We start from the raw sequence: 25,419 nt of genomic DNA on the forward strand, positions 1-25,419 counted from the left end.
AACATTTTATAAATATTTCAAATGTTAAGTAGAGTTACTTTATGATGCAAAAATTCAACTTTTATGGGGTATCTAAGAGAAATGGAAATACACATCTAAAACACCCTGGTAAAAATACAATAGTAAAAGAGAAAAAAACATTTTTGCATGAACAGCAAGATTAATAGTCACGATTAGGAAAAAAAACAAATGTCCATGAAATGAAAAATGAATAAAAATGCTGAATATTGATGAAGTGAAATATTAGACAATAAAATAAATGAATTACTGATAGATGCCTCAATGCATGTAAGTTGCAAAAACATTATACTAAGTAAAAGCAGACACAAAATATCATATATTGCATAATACCATTTATATAAAATTTTCTGAGTTCATACATTTATAGTGACAGAAAGTAGATAACTGTTTATGGCTGAGAGCTGAGAAAGAGGAACACAGAAGAGAGAATGAAGAGTGATCACATGCATTCAAGATTTCTTTGGGGGGATGATGAAAATGTTCTAAAGCTAGAGTATGATAATGAATATACAACCTATAAATAGGCAAAGTTATTAAATTGTACACTAAGTGAATAAACTATGGTTCATAAATTATATCCCAATAAAGGTTGTTAAAAAATACAGAATTTATTTTTTAAGTGGCTGTTTCCAATTCCTGTGGTAATTGATTTGTGAACCTTACTTTTTTTAGAGAAATAATTCAGTTTTCCAATATCTGATATTTGCATAATCTTTCAGAACACATATTTTATATAAATGTACACATGTTGGATGGAAGATTATGAGAAGCTTTTATTTCACATTTCAAGCAAAAATTTAAGGACGAAATGAGTAAAAAATCTAATATAAAGAAACACATTTTCTAGCCCCCTAACAATGGAGAAATTGGTTGGTGCAGCTCTGCTAGAGTGAACTATTCCACTTTCTCTGATATTCATTGTACATTTTCTTTCTAAGTCCATGTGATTTTTTTTTTGATTATTCTCTACATTCTAAGAACCACATGGACTATGACTAATTAGTTCGTTAAAAATCTGTAGAATTTGACCAAGTATCTTTAAAAATGTCATCTTTCATTAGTTTATGTTGAAATCAGGGAAGTAAAATGACTATAAAATTCAGAATCAGAAATGCTAGCGAAAATTTTAGTAGCCTCACCTTTAGCTCCTGCTGATCCATAAGTGCCTTAGTTAGAGGAAATGGAATGAAATGATATATACCTTCCTGCCCAACTCCTGAAATACCTGTGAAAGAACTGTGTACACTCTTAAAAAATGCTAATCTGGCAAGGTGGTACACACCTGTAATCCTAGTGATTCCAGAGGCTGAGGTAGGAGGATTGTGAGTTCAAAGCCAGCATCAGCAATTTAGGAAGGCCCTTAAGCAAATTAGAGAGATCCTATCTTTAAATAAAATATAAATTATAAAAAGATGCTGTGGATATTGCTCAGTGGTTAAGCAACCCAGGTTCCATCAACATGACCTCATAATACCATAGTCTTAATCCTGGAATCCATGGACCCAAAAATGCACAAGGTGACTTTTAGCCCCTAGAATTTTATGCAAATATGTGTTTATGTGTTTATTCCTTATTCCATGGTTTGAAAAGATTTTCAAAGAAACTTATGGCTCCCGTGGTATTAAAATCTATTTTTCCTACCTATTATGTCCACAGTATGGAGGGCTCATTCTATTCTAACATTATTTTCAATATAAAAACCAAATCCAAGTAAAGTAATCACAATATACAGAATTGGTGGTAATATATCATGCCATACTTCACATAAAAAAGGCATGCTCTTTCACTCAACACTGCTGGGCACTCAGCTTTCTCTGTTAGAAACGGTTTTCTTTTAGTTGACTTAATGATCAACAGGATAAATTTGCTACCAACTAGTCCTGAAGGACTTAAGTGTAGTAGTCATGTGAATACTGAATTTATTTTCCCAAATCTAATAACATTGTGCTATAACAAAATTTTCAAAAGCCCAATTACTAATTTAACAATAGAAGCTATTGTTTAGAACAATCTTTGGGGTTTCCTTTGGGTGATATTTTGAAATATCTTTGCCAAGTCTTTAAAAATTAGCATTTCCTATTTTTTTCCTGTTTTGCACCTGCTATATGCAATGCTATTAGATATAATGAAGAATGTATTTAACATTTCCAAAATGTGTTTGACCCTGGAATCTTTGAAGGCCTGATATTTTTGTATACATCACAGTCTGAAAAGCAGTGCTTCAACTCAAAGATGAGGATGGAACTATTATTCATAGGTCATTCAAGAAAGTTAAAATTAACTTTTTCTTCATAGCGATAAAAAGCCGATGAAATGCATGCCTTCTTCTTTTTATAATGCATGTCTTCTTAGTTAATAAAACAAACCACAAAAATAACAAACCACTAATTCTTAGAGGCATTTGTCTTCTGGGGGCAATAATGTATTTTTTACCAATAAAATTTAAGGAGTATAAAGGTGAGTATCCCAAATAGGCCATGTTCTGCCTTCTTCCATATTAGAGGTGTAAAAAAAATTTAATTAAATACTTATGGGTCCTCAAGAGCCAACTGAATCTCTAGTATTTACTGAGCAACATCTCTAGTATTTACTGAGCAACTACAAATAGATGACACGTCATATAGTATTTAGCTCTCCAAGACATTTTGCTAGTATTGGCAATACAGCCTCAAAATTATTTTTCCTATTTTGAAATTTGCATGATAGATTTTACATTATGAAATTTTATTATTAAAACTATTCCTTAAATGTTTAAAATCTCACTTGTACCATCCATGAAATTGGCAACCTATAGAGGTCTAAAGGCCTGTAAGAAAGTAAAGTCAATGAAAAAAAATCTATTTCTAAAATTAATGGGGCTCATCTTCTCATTTTTCCTATTTAGATATGTTCAATGAGTTGTGTTAGCTGTGTACCACAATGTATTGCCTATTTATTATTGAGGACAAGTAAAACATCATGAATTTGAAAATTTGTAGCTAGAAATAATTACTATAATTAAAATGCAATATTTTATAATAGAAGGATAATTGCAGTATTTATTCTTATTTTCACTTTTGATAGCTGGCATTTAAGTTTAAAAAGATCCCTCAGATGAAAAAAGTGTTGGCAGTGGTATATAAAATAGTTTAAAAGTTAATTGTTACTCTGTGATTCAAGAAGAGATACTCTAGCTCTATAATTTTCTAAACTTATTTGATGTGGCGACCTAACAAAGTAAGACCAGAAAGAGTTCCATTTCATTACATTCAGCATTGTCACCATCTTTCTACCCCCAAATGACACCCATGTCATCTGGAAATGTGAAGGGAAAATCATGTTTTCAGAGCAGCCTTTCAGTTTCTGGAGGTGTTTAATATTTATTTGATTTGGAAATATTTCCTTCCGTAAGAAGTGGTCCCATAGAATAATTTGAGCATGTATTCCAATCTATGCCCATCACTCAGGTGTATCTAAGAATAGAACATTCTTTATTCTCAAGAAGTAACTTGACCTGGACAATGCATTTATGATTACTCTACCATAGTACTTTATTCAGCACACAAGTTATCTAAGTTGGTAAGTAGATATTTAATAAGAATAGGCAAATTTCCATGGTCAGAGAGGAAGTTCTGATAAAAGAAAACTTTACTAATTTTTACCTACTAGATAAAAATGAAAAAAAAAATGCAAAAGTCATACTTTAGAGCAAATGGATAGAGAATTATAACTTTCTAGGAGTCAAAAGCATCAACTCAACTACAATTGCTAGTAAAGACAAGGAAGAAGGATGCCTTCTTCATTTCAGTATGACAACCTTTTTTGAATAGTTGCGAGGGCTTTGCAGGTTTAATTTCTAACTATAACTTTGGTATTTTTCCTTATTCTCTGAGAAGCCCATGTACAATTTCTAAACTAAGAAGAAATTGTGAGACATTAGCAAATGTTATACGCCCATCAAGACAACCATAGTGTGCCACAAAGAAGTACCTCCTCTGACTATTGATGGCCTGTAATTCAGAGCCATTATGCCACTTAACTCACTTCTAGAGTCTTAATTAATAATAACCTTGGAATTTTTGCAATTGAACTTGGGAATCTTAGAAAGTCATAAACACTGAAATCAAATGTTCAGATGTTTATACTAGATAAAACAGGAACTCTGCATAGTCAATATTGGGAATAGAGAAAGAAAGACCAGAGTTAATACTACTATGTAAGGCAAATGAAAATGGAGAGTGAATATTTCGGAGAGCATATTTTATAGTTAAGTGAAACTAAGAGAAGTTTACAACTTGTACAGTCCTCAGGATCTTTGAACTTGCTTTTCTAGTTGCCTATTTTGCGTTTTCTCCAACTCTTCACTAATATCACCATTTCAAATAGTTAACTAATGTATTTTAATGCACTTTTAGATAAAAGGCTACACCTTTTCACATTTTTAGCCACTCATTTGTTTTACTTATCTCTAGTAAACATTATTTTATTCATTTATTATGTATTTATTGTCTTCTGGACTCCATGTCATTTATGAGAATACAAGCTTCACAAGAACAGTATTTAATCATTATATATAATATAATAATATAGAAGGAATGTTTCCAAGTGCCATGAAAATATAAATCAAAGAGCTGTCAGTCAGAAGGGTCCAGTAGCACTACAGGACAGAGGAATAGATGAGTCCAGAGTGAGGTGGTGGCCGATTTCATCAAATGATATCAAGAAAGTCAATAAGAAAAGGACAGAAAAATAATCTGCATCAATATTACAAATTATGGCAAACAACTTGTGTACATATTTACATATATAACTAACGACTTTACTTGAGAATGTACTTGAGGTTTTTTTGTTTTGTTTTGTTTTTAAGATTGAAATGTATTTGGGGGATCTGGATGTCCATAATCTGACTTAGATGAGCACAAGAGACTGGAGAGTAAAAGCAAATTCTTACATACTAGAAGCATACCCATGGCTGTGATACTTAATTCTGTGATTCAGTTACCTCGTCTAGAAAACTGAAAAATATAACATTACATATCAAGTAGATTTTATGCAAAAATGAGTGGAGTAATACACATATGAAGTCCTTATCACACAATCATTACTCAATATTTTATTTACAAAATACTATTTTTATTATCATCACTGTCCACTGCCATTTTCTAGCACAATATATCTGATGCACAGAATATGCGCCTCAATAGTATCTTGGCATAGCTAAAATAAAAATGAAGCTGACTGTGGAAGGCTGGGATCCCAAAACTAATTGACACAGTTTATACAAACTGAGTAATTTTCCTAATTCACCTAAATCACAATTCATTGACTATAAGTAGATCTGAATAATCTAGAATAGCACATAATTTCACAAGTCCTGTATTAGGGAGGAAACATCTATAATTTTTGAAATGATCAGTTTAATGACTAAAACTAATTTCATATATCCCTCACCTCCATTTAATTAATACTTATAATATTACTTCTTTTTTTTTTTTAAGTACTATTCCTTTTATTATTCCAGTGCAGAAAAACATTTCCATTTAAAACAAATTGACATGAATTTTTAGTTTTTAATATCTGCAATGACCAATAAAATGTGGAATATAAAAATGAGTTCATTATTGTAGTATCCAAATTCAATGCATAGAAATTCTTTTCCATCTAAAGCATTTTTCTAAAACTACAATCAAAAAATATGTTCACTTAAAACACTTGTGTGGTAAAATAATAATTTCAGTTGATTATGCATATCATAAATAGAATGTAAGAGATTATATTTCTTTAAATACCATTTGTTTCATGTGTCCAATTTCACATTTCCTAACATCCATTCCACAAGTTAATCAAAAATACAACTGCATGCAAATAAAATAAGCTACTGAAATAAAATAAAATTCAAGGAGAACAAAAGTTAAAATTAACTTATGAGGTAAATTTTACTTTTGTGTTCAAGCATCACAGGTATAAAAACTACCTCTTTTCACAAAGTCATTCAAATGAATATTTTCACAAAGCCATTACTTCAAGAGCCCAAAATTAAGTTAAATAAAATTCCATGTTGCCTAGGTTATTAAATACCATGCAGCATACCATTTTAAGAAAAAATATTCAACTTAAAAGTCAGAATTCACTTATATTTTGCTTTCTACCCAATTAAAAAAAACTTGAAATAGTTACTGAAATTCCAACAAAAGTGTATATGTTTGTAAATATAAGTGTATCTATGTAAAAACATATATTCCCAAAATACTGTAGTGCGGTGCAAGGTTCCAAGGAAAATTCATCCGGAGTATAAGGTGACAAGAAGTCCGAGCAAGGCATCCCAGAGCAGATGCAGAGCAGCCAAGGGACTAGATTCACACACTGCTTTTCTGGAGATGAAAAGGTGCTTCTCAGATCCTCTTACTTGCCTGGGAGTTCTAGGCTAGGTCAGAGTGGACCATCAAACTGAATCACTCCGTACTTCCCAGTGATCAGCCAGTTGGGATCCGAAGCCGCAAGCTGTTCACCTTGCCCAGGCTGCAGACCAACCTGAATTTCAGCTTTTAATGTTCTCAGGCTGCAGAGAGGGGCAGGATGGAAGCCACTCAGAGCCTGATGGAAGGGAACAGTAAACGCCCATTTCCTATCACCTGTCAACTTCCTATAATTCAAATCACCTTTGAATAAAATTAAACATGCCTTTTGTAGTTCAGCATACAAATCAGGGGCAACCTGGGACATAGCTGCATATTCGTGAGGCAAAGTCCAAAACATATGATCATGGTAAACCCATCTACCCATTTTAATATAGTTTTCCCAGTCAACCCCACACTTGGACACCCACTTATGATCATAATGTTTTACTTGTTCAATAAGCCAATTAAAGTCACGTATAGTAGTATCAGAAACAAACCATGGAATACTTTTTCCATAAAAATGAATCTCAGTAGCCAGGTTAGTGGACAACAAAAAGTCAGCTAATACTAAATCTGTAAGAAGTTCAAACCCAGAATTATCCAGAACAATATCCACTCTAACTATGGGTACTTTTTCTCTTGTTTCCTTGTATTTACTAAGCAATGACCAAAGATGTTCCATATCATTCACTAAAATAAAAGGTTCTAGATCTTCCAAAGAATTTATTAGGTTAGTCTTCTGAGAACTACTTTCTCCACCTGATAGAGATAAATCGCACTTATTTCCCCAGAGTGAAATCTGCAGAAGATGAAAAAACTCAGTTTTCAGCTGATTTGCATCTAGGTCTTCAATAGTACTCTTGAACTCTTGCAAGTGAGTACATAAAGTAATGCCAGGTTCCTGTGACTCAAAGAAATTTTGGTCTTTGGATTCTTTGAATACATCAAAGTCATTGACTGGTGGACTCTGGATAATTGCTTCATGAATTCTACCATACATGTAGCATTCTACATACAACCATGGTGAGTAGAACCAACTTGGTGTCCTATCACTTTCCCTTAAAAGACTCTGTTGATATTCTAGGTACTGATTCCATATGTCCGTATCAACATAGTTCGCAACCAAAGGGATGATTGGTTTATCTGTTTGCAATTCATTTCGTAACTTAGAAAGAAGAGAAATAGCTTTCTTTTCAGCTTCTATGCCTTCCTCTCCATGTTTCTCAAAAAACTCACTTTTGTGTCGATGCAATGTATCAATAGCCTTAGTTAAAATCAGTGGTATTCTGTCTTTAATTGTAAGATATGCAAATGATCCTCCGATCGTTACCCACACGTTCCCGGCTAGGCCTGGCTCGCCGCAAAAGTGGGCAGGAGAAAAGCGAGACGAACCCCACGTCCTGTCCCGAGAGAGACGCCGGAGCATCAGCCATCCCGTCGGGCGTTACCGGCCCCAACGCTCGGGTTTCGCCGATTACAGATTACTTCTTTTTAAATGAACTGTCAAACTCAATTCTTTAATCCTCCCTTTCAATTCCCTCTGGAAAGATAAAGGAATAGGATTCCAAAATCAAATATCCAAGTCCATGTTAATTAACTGAGTTCTCCATTTTTCCAAAATATTATACTTGGCATTAAGTTTCTTTGTCTCCATGAATAATTGTCCTGATATTAAACAGATATTACTTCTCAATTTGAAGACATTATTTGCAGTTTCTTATTTAACATGAAATTAATATTTTTCACATTTTATTAATATTTGAAATACATTCCTTCACCTTTTTCCTAAACAGTATTCCCCTGATTGAGGCTATATTTTCATAGATAACTCAAGTACTTAAAAAATACATTTATTTTGTAACATTACTGGCAGAATTTGTATTTATGTAGCTTGTGGTGCCATGCATGATAGAGTTCATGACCTTCTGCTTGTCTAGAATTGATTATTAGTCAATCAGTTACTAAGTAATATTCTTTTTTTGGAGGGAACATTCAAAACATGTAATTCTATTTTAGAGGTAAAACAGTCAGGAATGCAAAAAAAGGGGGAGGGGTGCAAATAAAATTGAACTAATATAGTTCTTTGCCAGTAAACTTTTAAGTTTAATCAAAATGTGATTAACTTTGTAATTTTGATCCAATTATTAAATATTTGTTTACTTTTACATTACTCTTTGGTAGTTTTTATAAAATTTAATACATCCTAAAATTATTTAAATTGGTTTATTTATTTGTAAGGTGAAATAGTTTGAATTTTTACTTTCACTTTTTAATATTAGTTAATTTTACTTTCATTTTTTTCTAATACTGAGATGTTCTCCCAGCCTCCTTAAAAGTTCTACTTATTCCTAATTTTCTTCATATTTTTTTTCTTTGTGGATTTTCCCTCTATCCTGTTGACTCGTAATCATTTTCAAACACTTGCAGATGCAATAGATTCATTTCTTTTTGGCACCATTGATAACTCTGAAATCATCTGTCTTGAGAAGACATGAAAAATACAAGAAGAATCTCCATAGGGAAAACCCAAAATAAGGAGGGTGTGTGGTTTGAAAATAAAATGTCCTTACTCTCAATATCTTACTTCATTTCCCAAGCAGATTCTATTTCTTGGGTTTATTATTTATTTAAAAAAATATTTCTGGCAGTGCTGAGTATTGAAATCTGGAGCCTTACTTATGCGAGGCAAGTGCTTACCACTGAGCTACCTCCCCAGGCTTTGGGTTCTATCTTTTCAATAATCTGTGAATGTAGATATTACCCACTTGTTCACCTGGAGAGCACTAAGCACAGGAAGAGTGTATTGGCTAGTCAGGTGAAGCTACTCAAGTGAACAAACATTGTGTTTGTGAAGATCCCAGAATTAAAGCAGGTATCATGCAAACTTTATGCCTCACATCAAGATAGCCCCCGACTCTCCAAAAACATGCATACAGAGAGGGGAAGGGAGTAAATGTTATGCAATTATATGCCCTTATTTTAATAATTTTAAATGTATTTTCTTTTCTACTTTGCTATTATGTAATATAATAATTTATACAAAATAAAGGAGGTTAAAAAAAGAAATGGAGTATTTTAGGGCTACATGATCAGTCCACATAATGGTTTAAGATTCATTATTCATGAAAACATTATATCATATTTACATGTATCCAGGATTCCACACTACTGAAGTTTAATATCACAGATAAGGTCTCCCACAAAGATATGAATTTTCACCTCACTTTGTGGGAATTCAGATTTAACCTCTGGTTCTTGGGTGCCATTAAGCAAGGCATCTATCCTCATCAAGTGCCAATTTTCCCCCTATAAAATCATGGAGTTCAGAGAAATTTTTCAGCTATAGTCATACTGCTAGCGGGGTATATGGGACATTTAAAAATGTTAGCAGTGATTAATGTAGCCCCAATAACTAAGCATTCAGTGCTTAATGTGTAGACCCTGTAATGTGCATATGGATCCACTCAAGGAAGAACTCTCCCACCTAACATGCTACCAAAAACTTGTTGAATCATAAACTAGGAAGTAACTGCTAGTGTTATTTTTAATTTTAAAATTGCATAAGGAGTAAGTTTTAGAGATGATTACACTATTGTCGACTGTTGAGTTCTTTGCTCACATCTCTTGACTCTCGCCATTTGTGTGTGCTCTGCATTCCACCAGAAAACAGCCCTGCTGCTCTGCTCCCATGCTCTTAGAAAAGTCGGGACGTCATTTCCTAAGCCAACCTGATGGAGAGTGGGGCCTATTTTTTCTTCTATTGGGCACAGAGTCTCTGGTCCAGTGTCTAAGTTCATGATCCACTTTAAGTTGAGTTTTGTGGAGGGTGAGAGATAGGGGTCTAATTTCATTTTGTTGCATATAGATTTCCAGTTTTCCCAGCATGATTTGTTCAAGAGGCTATCTATCTTTTCTCTAATTGATGTTTATGGTGCCTCTGTCTCATATGAGATAACTATATTTATGTGGGTTGTCTCTGTGTCTTTTGTTCTGTACCATAGGTCTATGTGTCTGCTTGGGTGTCAATACCATGTTGTTTTTGTTACGATAGCTCTGTACTATAATTTAAGTTCTGGTATTGTGATGCTTCTTGCTTCACTTTTCTTGCTAAGGATTGCTTTGGCTATTCTGGGCCTCTTATTTTTTCCAGATAAATTTTGAGAATTAATAAATGGGATGGAATCAAACGAAAAAGCTTCTTTGCAGCAAAGGAAACAATCAAGAGCATGAATAGAGAGCCTACAGAGTGGGAGAAAAATTTTGCCACCTGCACCTCAGATAGAATTTTCATCTCTAGGATACATAAAGAAATTTTAAAAAATCACCAAAATAAAACCACAAATAGCCCCATTAATAAATGGACAAAGGAACTGAACAGGCACTTCACTGTTGGTCAACAAATATATGAAAAAAATTTAACATCTTTAACACTTATAGAAATACAAATTAAAATTACACTGAAATTTCATCTTATGCCAGTCAGAATGACAATTACCAAGAATATAAGTAACAATAAATGCTGGTGAGAATGAGGGGAAAGAGGTACACTCATACACTGTTGGTCAGACTGCGGATTGATGCAACCACTGTGGAAAGCAGTATGGAGATTATCCTCAGAAAACTTGAAATGGAACCACCATTTGACCCAGTTATCCCAATCCTGGGTATATACCCAAAGGACTTTAAATCAGAATACTACAGTGACCAGGCCACATTAAAGTTTATAGCAATTCACATAACAATTAGCTAAACTATGAAACAAACCTAGGTGCCCTTCAACAAATTAATGGCTACAGAAAATATGGTATATATATAGACAATGGAATATTATTCAGCCAAAAAGAAGAATGAAGTTATGGCATTGGCTGCTAAATGGAGGGAACTGGAGAATATCTTGGTACATGAAATAAGCCAAGACCCCCAAACAACAAAGGCTGAATGTTTTCTCTGAAATGTTGATGCTAACTCACAATAAGGGGGGTGGAGGAGGAAGAATAGAAGTACTTTGGATTAGATAAAGGGGAATTAAGGGAAGGGAGGGGGAATTGGAATAGGAAGACAGTAGAAAGAATCAGGCATTGCTACCCTGTATGCACATATGATTACATGATCAACGTAATTCTACGTCATGTACAATCAGAAGAATTTAAAGTTATACACTATATATGTATAATATGTCAAAATACATTCTATGATCATGTATAACTAATAATAACAAATAATAAATATATAAAATAAATAAAGTATTAATAATATTCAGTGATGGTAAGAACATGCACCGTAGAGCGTAGAGTAACACTCTTAAACCTACATCTAGTAAAAGAGTAAGTAGTTATTTCCATTTTTGAAAGTAATCTAGTATCAACTAGCAAAAATTTGAAATGTGCAAACCTTTATCTGCCAATGCCTCTTCCAAAAATGTATCCTAATGTATTATTCTCACAAGTCAGTACTGATTTTTGCCTGGGGATGTTCACAGCAGTTGGTATTATCATAAAAGAAAATGTAGAAGGCATCCATATACTGAAATACTGAAATAGAGAATGAGTTTACAATTCCTTATGTATTGGCAAGAAAAGTTATCCTTGATGTGTTATTGTTGCTGGTTTCGAAAGAAATGCAAAGTATTGTTCCTAATATGATGCAGGTTTTATTTTAAAACAGTGGAAGGAAGGGGTCACATATGGATGCATTGAGTAGGATTCAGAGAAGAAATTGTTCTTACATATAGTCTCAGATCTTCCTCTGAATTCTATGCAGATAGTTTATGAAATGTTTCTAAATAACAAACTACAATAAAACATTTATTTGTCTATCAAACCAAAACATTTATTTTTTTTTCAAAGACTAATTATGGCTATCCCGGTGTATTTATTACATGCAATAGGTCATACTGAAAAATGTTAAGATAACCGAAAGCACCTACAATTTTCATAATGTCTTCAATCTGAAGAAAGTCTGTATCAAATCTTAAAATTGTGTGCGTGTCTGTGTTTATACGTATAGTCAGAAGACAGAATTACAATAAATCTAGTTTAAAGACTGAAAAAAAAAGTTCTTGGTATCTAATGTTCCTAGGATGGGTTTTAAATCAAAAATAGTGCCCTGCATCCTTCTTCCTGTAGGCAGGTTGGGTAGGGGAATCACTCTAAGAGTATGCTTTGTACCATTTCTCAGAGATCGTGAGAGGAAACAGATTCCCGTTGCCTCCAATGCTAACATGCTGAACAATGTACCTTTTATCATATCTTTCCTTCCCTGTCCAACTTTCCCACTAGGGTGTCTTCAGATCACCTCTAAAATAATCTACTTGTACTCAAATCCACGCCTTAGGGTTTATTTTTGTGGAAATGCAAATGAGACAATAACATATCAACTCTAAGGGGAAAAGAGGCTCCAAGAAGCAATATATCTCAGCAGTTTATTTGCTCAGGCTCTCAGGGAAGGATTCATTGAAGATGAGGCTTTTGTTAGGGAATTGAAGTAAGAAGGAGAAAACATTGAAAGAATGAGTCTGATACATGCAGCAACCTTTTGGAGTCACAGTGAATATTTCATAGAATGGAGAGGCAGTAGTTACATAGGCAAACAAGTTGGAAGCAACTAGCCAGGAAGAATTCACGGACATGTAAAACATAGGACACAACAATATAAACATTTGTATATAATGATATTATATCAGCTTTTGTAAGTGAGCAACCAAAGATAAATTATGCCAAGGTTACCTTTCAAATTATTCCTGGACTAAGCATTGAAATATTCTGAACTTCATCATGAATATGTACACTCATACATACCTGGCCCACCATCAAAATCAAAAATAACAAGAACTTCAGATAAATGGAAGGATTACCTTTCTACCTATATAAAAGTAGTATTTAAACATCTGGCTTTCCTAGAAGTTGCTTCAGCAGCAAGTCATAGAAAAGAAACACTGAACATTATGAAAATGTAATTCTTGAGCTCTTGGCTAAATATGCATTCTCTTAGCAACAAAGAATAAAAAGTCATGCAGCAGTCATGGTTACCATCATTAAACAAAGAAACATATGCTATGATTTTATGTCCCATCTTACACATTTGATTTATCAACCTTGGTTAGTGGTAAGATTATTCTTAAAATTGCCAGTTGTGATACTTTTATTGTGATTGAATGGAAAGTGACAGAATTAGTAAATGAAGAAAGCTGCATATATCCAGAATTTTCAATGCATCTAACATTCCTAGGCAAACCTATATCTGAATTTTATAATTTTATGTAATTTTATATACATAGTATATATGCACATATATACATATATATCAACATACAGAGTTCTATGAGAGAAATATAATTTTTTTCCTATTTTACAGAGGAGAAAAATAAGGCTCAGAGATATTGAGTAAATTGCTCAGGATCACAATAAACAAGAAGTACAGAAATAAGAGTTCAGCCCAGATCTTTTCTCCCTGCCAAGCACACACTTTCTCAGTTACTACACTCCAGAAGAAAACTGAGATATATTCTAATCCAACATATTTATGAAATAAATATATAAATAAAATGATGTTATAATGGTGAATTTTCCTATAGATTTTACAGAAAAAGCAGAACATTAGGCTTGAATTCAGATAGAAAAAACTATTTTATAAAACAGTCCTATAAATAACTGATTAGAAATTTATAGGATAATCATTACACTAAAGTAAACCACTACTGCATTTTAATCAAAGATTGATTTCCAGAATTCTAAAATGGCTTTCCATCTTTGGTATCAGGTATGTGTGTAGGGGGGTGGGGTGGGAGGTGGATGACAAGGGATGCTGACAAATAGTTATCAAATGCTTCTAGATTAGGTTTAGACTATTTTATGTTTTCAAATATTAATTTAGCCTTATTAAGAAGATAGGCTAAGGCCAGGCATGGTGGTGCATGCCTGTAATCCCACTGGCTCAGGAGGCTGAGTCAGGCTGATCTTGAGTTCAAAGCCAGCATCAGCAACAGCAAGGTGCTAAGCAACTCAGTGAGACCTTCTCTTTAAATAAAATAGAAAATAAGGCTAGGGATATGTCTCAGTGGTGGAATGTCCCTGAATTAAATCCTGGGTACCAAAAAGAAGAAGTTGGCCAAGCACATATTTGTGGGAATATAGAAACGTGGATTTTGGTTGGACACATATGCCAATATGAGTATAGGTTCTTGACAGGTGAAATGACTGAGTTATGAGAACCTTAACCCACTCAGTACATTAATCTACTAGAATGGATTAACTGGATGATGACTATAGGCAGGTAGAGTTTATCTGGAAGAGGTAGGTCACTTGGGGCATGATTTTGGGGGTGTATATTTTATCCCTAGTGAGCAGAACTCTCTCTGCTTCCTGACTATCATATGTGGGCTACTTTCCTCTGGCACAACCATCCATCAAGATGCTCTGCCTCATCTGGGGCCCTTATCAATGCAATAGGCCATCTACAGATTGAGACCTCAATGCATAGACCATCTACAGATTGAGACCTCTAAAGCTGGAAGCACTTACTAAACTTTTCCTTCTCTAAAATTCTTCTTGTCAGGTCTTTTGGTTAGAGTAACAAAAAACTTAACTGAACATTGGCACGTATCTCATGTGCTTAGAAATATTTTTAAAATAGTTACATTTTCTCATTAATAACCATAAATCTAATATCGGTAAAAATACCAAACTGGGAGCCAGATATATATTCTTTCTAGAGAATTCTAGAAAGTTTGTATTCAACCTTGAACAGTGTTAAGGTTTCCAGAGTTCATGGAAGTCATTCAGTTCCAGTGCTCCCATTTTACAGATGAAAGAGGGAGAGACAGATGGAGAGTCCAAAAGCAGAGTAACTTATAGCACACTCATGAATATGTACCTCTGTTGGAACAGGGAGTCTCACTTCAACACTAGTGCTTTTCAAATGTTTATGAACTTCTTCCCCTTCATAATGGGACTTCAGCAACATGTTTCAAATTTAAATTCCAGAAATGAACAATTCTATGATATTTTCATGGAATTAAGTAATTTATAGTAGGTTAAATAAAGCATGAGAGCATTCGCCAACCACAAATGTAAATAAATATGTGTATATATATAGATGCGTGTGTGTTTATATATATATATATATATATATATATATATATATATATATATATATATATAAAGTTTCTAACTTTATATATATATGTATATATATATAAAGTTAGAAAGTCATATTTTTATTAAGTAGTTTCATTGAAGAAGAAAAGCATATGTCGATTTTGTATCCAAATCCTGGGATATACATGAATTCTGTCATCCACAGGGCTGTGGGGGTAGGGAAAAATATTTCAGAATCAAGCACTGCAAGGAGTGTTGACAATGCTGTAATTACTGTCTTGCTGGAGTAGTCTTCCCTCACATGCTATATTTCATTCCCTTGAAGATATTAATTTACTTTTTGAAATGTTCATTGCTTAGATTAAGATTGGGTTTTTGAAATGTGTTCACAAATAATTTATGCAGGAGAAAAATATGCTCTTCCCCTGAAAATATGCTCTTCCCCTGAAGTGCAGAATACTAATTTGAAAATGATCTATTTTCTATAATCATTTTACATTTCACTCCCCTACTGAAAAGTTAGGCTCTCCATAATTTTTTTCCCTCTTTCATTTCCTGCATGAAGGTTTTTTATGCAACTACAATTCAAGAATATTAGTTGTACAATCCAGATTTTATTAAAATTCTATTTCCTTTTTACAGAGAGAATACAAGCTACATCAATCTGATATAATATAGATTTGTAGGGGAAAATACCTATGTCTTAAGATACCAATTTCCAACCATTATCAAGTGGATAGACTAATTTCCTGAAATGTCTAGGAATATCAATGTTCTACTAAGACAGATTCTTTCTAAAAATATTCATTCTGACCACTGTTTTTTTTTTTTTTTTTTTTGATACCTTAGTTTTTCTCTACCGTTTTATTTAGTACTTGCAGTTTTGCAAGTTAATTTCTCTTAAAGAAACTAATACAAAACAGCCAGTTCTTGTATTCACTCCCGCTTGTACCATGGGAGTGGTATTGAAGAGCACATATACAAAATTTAAAGGAGTCCAATAGCTTACTCCTGAGTAACTCAATATTTCCTTCACTAAAAACAAAATAACAAATAAAGAATTACATATGCACCAGCATTTCAGAAAGGGGTCACAGACAAGTAGTTCCATTCACATGGATAATTATTAAACATGTTCTTTTTAAACTACTGAGGTCTCTGCCTATATAGCTTCTTGTCAACTGTGTTAGGAGTGAGTACTGGGTCAAGCATTTGCTCCATATTCAACATATGCACACCCAGCTTTCCTTTGGGGGCCGACCTACCATGTGAACCCCTTGATTCTCTCCTCGCAGTGTGCTTATCCATGTCAAGTCCTGTCCCATTATAAACAGGGTTTATATCAGTAAACAATAGCAAATTGTGAAAGTTATAACTCGTGTCGACTAAGACTATTCACAGAAGAAATACCCCTATTGCAGGCTCATTCTGAAATCACTCACTCTCCAGAAAGGCAGCTGCCATATCTTGAGTCTTAAACAGCCCTATGGAGAGGTCCATATAAGGAAACTGAGACATCCTGCTAACCTCATGAGAGACTCAAGCCATACTTTTAAATCTCTGTTAATACTACATTAGTGAAGGTGAGCATACAGCTCAGAAGGATTCACCCTCATTCCTGCCAAGCAACACTTGTTATTTCTAACCACTCAATACAGGTATGTTTCATTTTTTTAAATAAAACAGTATCACTAATTTTGTTAATAATGTCTTTAAAATATCATCCACAGCTGAACCATCAATTCCATTGTTCTGCTTGATGCAACTTTGGTTTCACTAAAAGTAACTCCTTTTTTCTAAAAATGTTTTATCTGTATTTCATATAATGAGAATAATTTTTATAATCAAATTCTTCAAACAGTTTGGAAATGTCACAGTAGAATCTGGTATTTTATAAGTTTGTCTATTCATTTGTTTAAAAAAGTGTATTGGACATGGGCCTAGCCCTGTGGGTGCTTACAATTCTTTTAATTTTATGAAGATTGGTTACTTTGTGTTCCTGCTAATAAATGACCTAGGTTGGTTACTGGACACCAATGTTATCTTTTTTTCTTTGTGACTTACATACTTTTTTCCATCTGTAACATATTGTCCAGAAGTTTCCTGAAAGGTGATTGTTTGAGATTGAATATATTTGAAAATGTCTTCATTCTGATATCATGCTGAGTTGGTAGGGATCTCTTCCTTAGGAATAATTTTCCCTCAGCTGTTTTAAAGATTCTTCTCCAATGTTTTCTAATGACTATCAAAATTAATCATTGAGAGGATCTTTCTGATATTCATTCTTCTATGCTGTGAAATCTGTTGTTTCTTCTCTGGAAAGTTTATCTTACATGTTCTGGGCCTTCATAATGGCATGCCCTAGCATGAACCTGTTTTCTTTCCCCATCTATTGCTCATAATAATATAAAATATAGAGGATTTTTCTCCCAGTTTTTTTATGCTTTTTTTCCCATAATTTCTATTGATCTACATAAATTAATCTCCAATTTCTTTCTTAATTTTTTTATAATATGTACTGAAGTGTAAATTTGAGTTGATTATTAATTACTTTTTATAGCATGTCATCATTAACAAAATAAGTTCTAAGTAGATATTAATGCTATTTTTCTCCTTATGCACTCCAGTTCCGTCTTCTACTTGTTTGTATTCCTTATTATCATTTCCATCATATTAGAAAATTTTTTCAGGAACTTGTTTATCACCACATAGCTATTCATAGCTATTCATATTTAAAAGACAGAGATTCTAAAGTCTTATTGGAATGTCTTATCGTAGACACATTTTGAGGAATGATGATACTCACTGTAATGTCCAGACAGTCCCAACTTATTTGGGATAACTGTGACATTATCTACACATCTTTTCCTTTGGGTTTCTCCATGTTTAGATAAAAGCCTTCCAATTTTCTTCATGATAGAGTGTAGCTAGCAGACAGAGTTTTGTATCTCAGCTGGGGAAAGGAGTTGGAGATGCCCCATTATTAAGGATAAAGACCTTTTCCCTGTTTTGTAAGCATTTCAACTAACTTGATGTTTCCAAGGCCATAATTACAAATGAGATTTTATTCTGCCAGGTTTAATTGGAAGTCTAAACTACTCCATTTGTGAATATTTTAATTCTTCACAACAGCCACAATATAATATGTTGAATTTAAATTAATCTCTTCATGGTTTCTGCATATTGATTCTGGGTCTGTTGCCTAGGTGTTTGGAACTTAAATCTCATCCAAAAGCTTATACATGGAAGGTTTGGTCCCCAATGCAGAGCTCTTCAGAGGTAAGGCTTTTGGCTGACAATTGGGTTGTGAGGACTCTGAACCCTTCAGTGGCTTAAATAATTTAATGGGCTATTGGGAGGTGGTAGAGATTATAAAGTGTAGAAAGTAGTTGGAGGAAGTAAGTCATTGGGGATATACTTTTGACAGTTTAATTATCTTCCTGGACCTTTCTCTTTGTCTGCTTCCTGGATGTCATGAAATAAGCAACTTTGTTCTACCACATGATAGTTGCCATTGTATCATGACCCTGCAGGCCAAAACTAGTAGAGTCAAGTGAATATGAGCTAAAACCTCTGAAACCCTGAGCCAAAATAAGTCATTCTTCTTATAAGTTGATTTTCTTAGGAATTTGGTCCCAATGACAGAAAGCTGGCTAATGTGTTAGGATATAGTACATGTTATATGCACGTAGGTCCCAACTTCTATACATTACACCTACCCAATTTTTTTTCTCAAACGCTATATATCAGACACTAAGAACATATATTGTGGACCACATATGGGATAAGGACTAGGATAAACATGTGTTAGTGAATAAAGCAGAAGTGATGTCGAGATAAGAGTCGAATGGAAGATAAATTACCCTGAACAAGTCAAGAAATAAATTGAAAATGTTAAATTTTAACAAATGTTAAAAACCTAAGAGAGGTAGAATGCAAAAAAAAATATTTTTGTTTTATTACATATTTATAAAAAGACTAGCTTAAAAATACATAACAGTGTTTTAAACAGCAGCACAATGCTAATGGCTTATGTTGTACTAATGATAATTGGATAAAATGCTCATGTATCTTTTTATATATGTGGTTGTTTTCTGTATAGACATGTGTGCTTTCATATGTATGTTTTTACTAAATGTGCGCTTTTATACTTTTACATTAAATTTCCTCTTCTGAGGAAACATCTATTTTTTTTTTTACACTATGGACACTTTTTTTAAAACTAAATTTATATTATTTTTCAAATACATTACTAAATCTCCCATAGCTATCCCATCTCCAAAAGTGATAAGCATGGCATCATTGATAAGATAAAAGGGGTCAGGGAAAATCCACAGCATTATTTCATCCAGGCTAGAATTGATTTATAAATTGACTTCAGTTTTTTAATTCTCTGCAAATCAAGTTTTCTTTCTTAGAACCTTTTTCCCCCTGCATATTGATAGTTGGGAAGTGCAGAATACTTGAGAGCAAACCCAACTTGTGACAGTCAAGGGCTGTTGGTTGCACTTGAATAGTTCTAATCACACCAGGAGAGGGAAGGCAGAAGCTCTTGTGTCTTCCTTTTGGTTGATGTTATTTCTGTTTATCTACCAAAGTAGCAAAGGATTTGTTATGGGCTAAGCAAATAGAATATCGCTTCCTATTTTTGTTGTAGAAGTGCTCATATTAATCTCTGAACAGGAAAGAGGACCCCTCCTAGAGAAAGAGCCCAGAAAACCAGCATCACATTCACATTCACATCCTGTGTATGTGAAATTGAGTTTGTGATTTTTGTTATAGCAAGAATGGGTCTAAGAAGATATGACTCCTCTTTCCTCATACTTGAAGAGTATCCATTCAGAATCCTAGGATCATTTGAACTTGGTCTATTAGAGAGTTTGAGAGTTCTTCAGCTGAGGGTTTATAACAGCTGTGGTCTGCTGCTGGATTCCACAATTTGGTTCTCAAGAGGAAAGTGAGAAGAAAAATTCAAAAAGAACTAATCAGTACTCAATGGCAAGCTAGCTACACAGGATGAAGTGGATGAGAAAACATAAGAACACATTTTGGCCTAAAATATTTTTAAGTAGTGCTATTTTATTTTGTTTGGTTCTATCTTCTAGACTTATCGTTTAATCTATTCCTTTAAATAAATGAATGCCTTTGATATTAAGGCAAACTTATTTTAATGATACTACTTTCTTTGTAATTTCAAAACAAATTCAAAGAGTTAAAACCACATTTGATAAGTAAAATTCTAACATTCAAATTAACAGGTTTTGCTTTTAAGAATTAAGAGTAATGCCAGGTGTGGTGGTGCACGCCTGTAATCCCAGCCTCTCAGGAGGCTGAGGCAGGAGGATGGTGAGTTCAGAGTCAGCTTCAGCAAAAGTGAGGTGCTAAGCAACTCAGTGAGATCCTGTCTCTAAATAAAATACAAAATAGGGCTGGGGATGTGACTCAGGGGTCAAATACCCCAGAGTTCAATCCCTGGTACCCCCCCACAAAAAAATAATAGTAAAGATTGTTGCAATGGTAACAATCAAAAAATGAAAAGGGTTAGGAATACAGTTCAGTAGTAAAGTACCTGGTTCAATAGCCAGTATCAAAAAAAAAAAAATTCTACCTCCAATTCTTGTCAGTGTTGTTTAAAAACTAAGTGTAACTGATGTGATTCTGCAATCTGTGTATGGGGTGAAGGTGGGAGTTCATAACCCACTTGAATCAAAGTCTGGAATATGATATGTCAAGAAATTTGTAATGTTTTGAACAACCAACAATAAAAAATAAAAAAAAAAGAAAAGAAAACACTAATAGACAATCAAAATTTCAATTTTGTTAGCCTCAATCAATAGCAATACTTTAATTATTAACAATAATTAATAAATATTAATATTTTTATTAATTTCTATGTCAGTTTAAATTTAGGTTAAAAATCTTCATCTGAATATCAAAGAACTCTACCTCAGGAATTTTAGAGTTGCAATGTCAAGTAATATTTAAAATGAAGATACTAAACTTTGAAATGATGATTATATGCATTTGAATCTTTATTTAAATTTTGATCAGATGCTTGTCAGAGTTTAGTTGCCAATCCTACAAAGGATGCATAATATTTTCCATTCATAGTGATGCTGGGAAAGTGATGAGCAAATTACCCTATCACAAAATAAGTGTTCTATAAATTTTCAGTTTAAGAGACACAACAAAATTTCCCGTTACTTTAATTACTTAGTAAAATTGCTTTGATAACAAAGTGGAAATGTTCTTGGTAGGAATAGTTCATAGTTTGATAATAGGCAATATGTTAGCATTCCATTACTGTAACAAAATAACTGAGATAACAAGCTTATAAAGAGAGAAAACTTAATCGGGCTTATAATTTTAGAGGTTACACTCTAAGAAGAAATGGATCCATTGCTTTCAGACCTCTAGTTGGTATGGTAGATGGCAATATAGGAGAGGCTATGTTGAATAAACTGCTCACCTCATGACCCAGAAGAAAAAAAAATACAAGAAGAAGATACCAGGTATCCACAGATTCCCTTTGAGGGCATGCCTCCAATGACCACAGGTCCTTCCATTAGGCTCCATTTCCCATAGGTTCCACTCCTCCCAATTTTCCCTGGGTACCAAGTCTTTAACCCATGGGCCCTTAAATATATTCAGGATCCAAACTATGGTAGGCTAAAAAAAAATTCTCACATAATTTTTTTTCCTCTCACTTCTTCCTTTCTATTCTGCTTATCTGTTTATTCACTGAAAAAAATAAGATAAATTCTCAAATTCTCCAAGTTCTTCTGTTAAATTTTAGAGGAAGATGTTTATCTGCTTAGCATGGACAGAATCAGATAGGAGAAGACTGCAAATCATGCACAACTATGAAAATGTTTACCATAGGAAGGTCATAAATAATTTTTAAAAATCCAGAGAAACTGCATAAGGTGATAGAATAGTTTAGAATTTTGACCTTCCTGCTCAGAAATTGTCTTCTTAGAAAAATTACAAGATAATCTCTTTCTCTTCTTATCTCCAAAATGAGAGAAACAATGCAAAGCTTTTTATCAACATTAAATTACATAAACTCTGGCATCCCAGGCACTGAATACAACCAACAAAAGCATGCCAATAATTTACTGAAAAAGGCCATTCTTGAATTTCTTTACCACCCACCCCCGAAGAAGAGGTGGGTATTGAAGATTACTTTTCTCTGTAACTTTATTACCATCTACCCATCTTCATATTGTCTTCTGACATCATGAAAATGTCTATCAAACTCTTCTGAAATATCAAGTTATTAAAAATCAGCAGCAGGTCCTGAAGTCATTTATTAAGTAATAATAAGCATTTAAAATTAGAATAAATGCAATTGAAAAAGGAATTAATGTCAGGTAAGTATGACAGAGGAAATTGGAGACTGGTATTTTAAATGACTGTAATATTCTCCTACAGGAGCTTTTACAACATGGTAGGAAAGAGGTCGTTACTTTGCTTTCGAAAAACAAATGATATGATGAAAAGTAAAGTGGGCCATCATAGTGATAATGGCAGATTGGATGAAAGCAAGGTAATGGTAAGAAGGCCCAGACAGAGATAGGATCGTGAAATGAAAGAGACATGGACTTAAGTTATGGTACTGAAGGTGAATGAGGCAGGATAAATGTGAGTGATTTTCCTTAAAAGAAAGAGACAATGATTGTGAATCATGATAGCAATTACCCTGAAAGAACAGGGCTACCATGGCTGACCAGCTCAGTCTAGCACTGTTCTGCTGTGCAGAGTTGCCAAAGAGTTAAGGGTGAAAAAGTTCCTGTGGTATCTTCAAAGCTATGACAGGTTTAAGAGTTGTAGTTAGGCAGGCTGATTTTGAATCAGAAGTTCGGCGATTTTTCAGCTAACAAAGTCTAAGATTCATTATTTTCAGATCGATGACTAGAAGACTAAAGTTTCTGAGCGCTATGCTGGTAAGACAAAACAATAGAGGAGCTCTAAGATGGTCAGCCCTACCCTTGCAGGAGAGTAACACTGAGAGTCTGCTATCACCACCAGACTTAAAACTTGCAGTCTAGTCGCAGCATACCCATTTGCTTAAGAGGGGATCTGGACAGACCGAAAGATCACACTGCCTCAAAATCTTCAAATAAAACAGCTACAAAGGACATTTATTCAGATTACAGGTGGTCTCACCTTAGTGTTTTCTCCACTAACCAAAGCTGCACTTACCTCTCTACTTTTATAAAGTAAATCTTAATAATGCATGTTCTTATTTGGCATTCAGTTGAAATGGATGCCTTCCTTAAGAACTAAACACATAGGGGTTTATCTTAGTGTAAGTTTCGCATAGATCTCTCTGCACCACGTATATACAGTCTACAAAGATTGTTACTGAGTGAGTGCCTCCTGATACAAATCATGTCGTAAATATTTTACCTTACAGAATAAATAAATGCTGTGCTTATCCCATATCTTGGCAGTGGATCAAATTTGTTCATAGATCCAAATTCTGATGAAGAAACATCACTGCTCTAAAAAGGTTAAGATTTATCTTGCTCAAAACACTGTTTTTAAAATGTGCCAGCTTTGCACATAGCGGGACTGACAGTTTATCTCCTTTTCTCTGTGCTTAGGCTTACACGGTCATAGCTGTCAGGAAATCCAAAGAAAAACAACAGCCAAGGGGAGACCAACCTCTTCCAGCCAAGCTTTGTTTTGCCCAAATGTTACACAGGAGCATGAGCTGACATCCTATCTTACCTGTCTTTTCAGACACCGGGGAGAGCAGAGAAAACTGTGGAAACAGATCTGTTCTATTTTCCTAGTCACTGCCACTGTCAGAGTTAAAATTGGATTCCTTCTTTTGTGTGCTTATTCCAGGTCATAATTTGCAGACAATATGGTATCCTTGTCACTAACTGTAGAAAATATCAGATGACAGGCTACATCTTGACGGTGGAATTTTGATTCAAACATTGACTTTTTCCTCCAAAAGAACATACTGAACTCTGAGATGTCAAAATTTACATCCAGTTATATTTATTTATTATATTGAGCATATCTAGCATGTTGACAAGAATAAAGGGAAATATGACTCTGAAACACTTCAGGTAAAATGGCAAGTGCATTAACTCTCTGAGGACAAATGTCAATGTGCATCAAAAGTCAATACTCTTCAGCTCCCTTAAATGATTTACTTTTAAGTTATCTAAATAAAAATCATGTATTTTGGAAATTGTTCCAAAGAAATTAAGCATATGCTTTAAGTATATTTGTTGTCATGTAATTTTAAATGACCAGTAACTAACTGACTTTTTCAGGAAACTGAATCCCTAGCAAATCTGATAAAAGCAATTTGCACAGCTCTGAGTTCCCCCAAAGGAACTGTGGTATGTACCCCAAGGCTTTGCCAGGAGTGGTCCAGGAAGAACTGTTACTTTGCTAATATGCATTTTTTTCTCACATAGAATTTTTTCCTGGGAGGAAGATGATCTTTTTCTTTCATAAAACCACAGTATCACAAAATCAGCAACTTTACATGAAAGAGAAGAAAGAAAAAAAGCCAAAATTTATATATCTCAAAAGAGCAATTAGACAAACTAGAAAAAAGTATTTTTAAATGAAGTTTTTGAATATTGAGTGACATAATCTATCTTAGTAGACATGAAAGTAAAGATGAACAGAAACTATGGGGTTGAACTGAATTATTTAATATGATGCAAATTTGATTATAATATCTTTTAAAATCTGTGCAAGAGATGTATTCACTTTGGAAAAGTACACGATGTTGGTTTATACATATAACTTTGTTATTCTTTAATAATAGCTCCTTCAGCACAGAGCTATGTCTAATAATTTCTTGAGCTCTTAAAACAAATACAGTGACAATGGTTGTCATTTCTTAGAGTCCTCTAACCTACCAATAAGCAGACTTTCATTTAGACTTAAAA

At 33.8% G+C, this 25,419-nt stretch overlaps 1 protein-coding gene and 1 pseudogene across 1 annotated transcript in view; both read right to left on the bottom strand.

The window, feature by feature from the left end:
• Dpp10 (dipeptidyl peptidase like 10) overlaps nucleotides 1-25,419 on the bottom strand; it is a 623,123-nt gene that overhangs the window by 201,291 nt on the left and 396,413 nt on the right. The window lies entirely within an intron of this gene.
• On the bottom strand, nucleotides 5,514-7,857 carry LOC139707721 (damage-control phosphatase ARMT1 pseudogene; annotated as a pseudogene).

This window comes from Marmota flaviventris, chromosome 11, assembly GCF_047511675.1.
Source record: "Marmota flaviventris isolate mMarFla1 chromosome 11, mMarFla1.hap1, whole genome shotgun sequence".
Classification (NCBI taxonomy): domain Eukaryota; kingdom Metazoa; phylum Chordata; class Mammalia; order Rodentia; family Sciuridae; genus Marmota; species Marmota flaviventris.